Genomic DNA, 4,706 nt, shown 5'->3' on the forward strand with positions numbered 1-4,706 from the left:
AAAGCAGCAGATTAATTTATACGTACAAGAACTAGTGTACAGGCCAGAGGTGTGGGGGTGGTAGTGGTGAGAGGATTCACCAGACAGGTTGGGGAGCAGAACTAGACAGATCTACTGAAATACACTGCTGAGGGGAGCAGCGGGTGAGACAGGAGAGGTCTGCTGTGCCATGTGGGTTAACAACCTGGCCTGCAGGGGATCTAACTCCTGCTGCAGTGGCTACTGATAGCCTGATAGCGCTGTCTTCAACCCCTGTGCTACCAGGGAGGCCTAATGAAGCAGATTTTCTTTTTTTTTTTTTAAAGACTTATTTATTTATGCATACAAGAACTGTGGTATAGGACAGCAGTGTGGGGGTGAGAGGATTCACCAGAGACAGAGTGGGGAACAGAACAGGCAGATTGACTGAATACACTGCTAAGGCGAGCAGCGGGTGAGTCAGAGAGGTCTGCTGTGGCATGTGGGTAGCTCCCTGGCCTGGGATTGAACTCCTGCTGCAGTGGTGTGGATAGCCTCATAGTGCTGAGTCTTAATCCCTTGTGCTACCAGGGAGGCCCCAGTGCAGCAGATTCTTAATGGTTGTGGTTTTCCCCCGTCAAGAGAAGAAACGAGGGCCTCCCTGAGTCTACCATTTCCTGAAACTACTTTATAAAATGTCTGTTGAGTCTTTCTCAAGGCTACTAACACTGTTTAGGTGTAGGGTAAGGAAAAATGTCAGGCTTTTCTGCCCTCCCGCCATCAGGATAGATGATGGATCCTTGAGGTCCTGAATGCATGCCTGATGGCGGGCACCTGGAGTAGGGTGTGGGCGTAGGTAGATGGGATTCACCTGGGCTGAGACTGGGCTTTTAGGGGCGGCGTCACGGGGACGCAGCAGAAGCTGAAAGAGAAACTGAGAGAGAAGCAGAGAGTAGGCCAAAGAACCCAGATAGTGAAGACTTGCTGGGGGCTGGGAGGCCTGCCAGCCTCCTGGCCCCCCAGTACCCCTGCCTGCCGTGTACCTGGTAAACCCCAATAAAAGCCTGAAAACCCACTGAGGGCTCCAGGACTCCTCCTTTACCCGGTCTGCTGGATCAGAAAACCTGCTCTGTGTCCTTCCTGCCCCTACACCCTGTGAGGAGCAGTACAGGGAAACTGAGCACCCCTTTCGGTGAGCAGCAGGGTCAAGGCTCACCCCTAGATTTGTCGGACACCAAAGCCCTACTTTCCCTTTCATGCCACAGGGACTCTGAATTGGAATGACTTGGTTAAATGGTGTTTGCCAAAAGATGAAAAGATTTTTTGAACTGCCATCAGTAATGGCTTAAATATTGAATATATTGTTCTGACTTGTTTGTACTGCTCATCACCGTCAGTCCGACTTCTTGTGCTTCCCCGGTGGGCCCTGCAGGTGGCGTGCCACAGGGCCCGGGCACAGCACAGGATACACAGATGCTATCACAAAGCAGGGCCTACTTGGGAAATAAATAACTACATATTACCAAGGTCAATGAAGGAAAAAGTAAATTTACTAAAATATTTCTTTATTTGAAGGTCAATGTCATTTAATTCCAGCTAGCATCAAATAACAATCAGAAAAAAACACTTGACAAATGTTACCTAATTAAAATTAACAGTAGATAGAAAACCATTTAGACTTTAAAAGAAATATATTAAGCAGGCAACAAACAGATCTAAAAAGTTGCAAATGGTGATTTTGTTAGATCTTATAAATAAAAAAAATCCCCAATATAATCATTTGTTCACTGTCTCCTTGTGATAAGCACGTGGACAGAAAAGATAATCACATCTTAATATTCACAACGGCTATGTCTGTCCTTTACAAAGATTGTATCTCTGCAATGCAGCAGGTCAGGCAATCCCTTTTTCAAGTAATTTCTATTTTCCCCAAGTTATCAAAAAGTACAAGTGTCTGAGATAAAAATGTCACAAAAATGACAATTGGGAAAGCAAAAAGGCTTCTGTGGGCCGACCTGAAGGTGGGATTTTCACTTCTTGACCATGATGTGAAGATGATTTCGTAGCTTAAAAACCATCAGCCCAAAGTACCAAGAGCTACAGGCCACAATCTGGATTTAGTTTGTCACTACTAATAAACCAGGAGTTTTAGTAAAAAGAACATTTAGTAGTGTAAGTATAAAAGAATCAGTGCACGTTTGCTAACGTCATTGACAATGAAAATGTTCTACTATGCACTCAGCTCAGCTTTGAACCAGCAAAACAAAACTTATTTTTTTTCACTCCTCATCTTAGTGGTTCTCAAACTGTGGTGTGCTCAGAATCATCTGAGGTGCCTGTTGAAAAGGGGCTATTCTGAAGCCCCGCCCCTGACTTTTGATTCAGGTAGTTTGAATTGGAGCCCTGGAATCTGCATTCTGAATAAGCACTCCATGATCCAGACGATCCACGGGCCACACTGTGAGAAACAGTGACATCCCTTTACCACATAACAACACAGCATTTACTGTTTGTGGCTTCCTAAAGTTTAAGATGAGCAAAACATTCAAACAGAGCACAAATTGGTACATTAACTGTGGGCATTATCCATGATGTAATTGCATTTCTTTTTAAAAGTGGCATCATAAGCACAATGACGTACACTAAAATTTAAAATCAATTTTGTATTAATCCAAGGCACCTGTAAAATACTTGCTGGTGTGAGAAGTTAACAAATTCAATTATACAAAATAGTACAGAAATGAAAGAATCCTGGCAGTGATTGGTTTTTCTACAGAAACATTTCTCTTTAGAAATGAACTAAAGTCAATGGTTTTGAGGAAAATGAACAAAATTTCAAATAATATGATAAATGCCCTGTGTGAACTGCTTTACTGAGTGATTTTCAAGCAAATTAAATTACTAAGTAAAAAAGGAAAAGAGATCTCTGCTCATGCTCTCTCCTAACAGCTGTCTCCACTGTGACAGGAATGACCACAGTTCCTCTTGAATTTAGCCTGAAAAGACACTGCATAGATGGGGCATTCCTCTAGTAAGTTCAGGCACATGTGACCAGGGATTTTTGTAACACTGGGTATTTTGCAGTCTTTTATCTCAAGAGGATTTCCCAAATTTCATACTCTACAACTTAAATATTCTTCAGGAGGTATTCATTTTTTTTCACGGATAAGAGTAAATTCTGTGATGATGGTGTCTCTGAAACATGAATTTCAAAATGTTAATACTACAAAGGGAAAACACTGGAGAAATATTTGCTATGCTGAAGTGAATGAAGCAGAGTGAGGACTCCCTGGGACCTTCTCACTCAGCGCCCTAGGGTAAGTGCTGACACAGAGGCTAACTGTTCTCACACACGAACTAGTCAGGTGCTCTAGACTCTTCACAGTCTTGGCATAGATTCTAGGCAGTAAACCCAACCTGTAAATGACATTTGAGAGAAATTTATGAAGGCTTAAAAGAAAGAAATAGAACTATTTTATAAAACAGTATTATTTTGGATTCCATGACAAAAAATAAGCACTTTAGGTAAAAGAGTATCTTGAAGCCAGCCAAAATAAGTCTACATCAGCTTCAAATACAAAATTAAAATGGCCCTTCAAAATGTCTTTTTGCAGACTGTCTCTATAATGCTTTGAACTACAAAGACCCCATCCAGCGAGACATTTCCAGTTAAACTTACAAGCAAGTTCTTCACAAAATCTTTAAAAGCATTACAAAAAGGAAATCAGAAGTATTCATTCCATTTTTCAAATTTTGTCTTAAATCTTAACACTGCTTCTACAGCTTCCTTGATTCACAAGAGTATGCAGAGATACAGGGCCAGGGAGGGTGGGGCAGTGGAACCAGGCTGCAGCGCACAGCAGGACTGGTGAACATGAGATTTGGTCAGAGCGGCGCTCCGAGCTGAAATAACACGCTTGTCCCAAATAAGAGAAATAAATTCCTTCAGTGATGAATATAAATGCAAAAATTATTTTCATAATGTTGAACTGACCCCATTGGAATGAAAAAACATTTGAGAATATAAGCAACTGTAAAAATGAACAGATTAACAAGCAAATACTCATAAAAACCACTATGAAAGGAATGTTTTCACCTAAATTGTTTTTTGAAGCGCTTCTTTCCTCCCCAAATTTCCTTTGAAAGTGATATATATCATTGATAACCAGAAGGAAAAAATACTTTAATAAACATTCTGAAGCTTTTTTATCCCGCTCCTAAAGCTCTCAGACAAAATACTCTTTGATTTCAAAGGGAACTGCATTAAAGGATTGCAGGAGTGGGTGTTAGAGTAGGAAATTCTGACCTCTAAAAAAACTGGTTACAACATAAACATGATGGGAGCTTGTAGCTAGACTTGTATTTGGGGAGGAGGGGTAGGAGACCAAGTATGCTTCTATTAGATGAAGAAACCGCCAACATCTGAGATTTAGGTGTAACTTTCAGATCGGAAAGGTAGCCCCCACTTTGAATTATTTACCGTCTTGTCTATCAATATTCTTGTCAGTGGCTGTATTCTACTGGCCAGAAATTCACTGTAATTTAAATAGATTCACGTACTATGCACAAATTTACATGTGGTTGTCTTTGTTTTAAGGTTTATTCTGACTGCAAATCAATGTTTAAACAGTAATTTTATACAAAATTTAATAATTTAGACTCAGAAGCAATTTAAATACTTAAATTCCCTCAAAAAAAAGACAACGTTTTGTATATACATACATGATGCACACTTAAGAAAACGGAGG

Source organism: Talpa europaea (assembly GCF_964194135.1).
Source record: "Talpa europaea genome assembly, chromosome: 13".
Classification (NCBI taxonomy): Eukaryota; Metazoa; Chordata; class Mammalia; order Eulipotyphla; family Talpidae; genus Talpa; species Talpa europaea.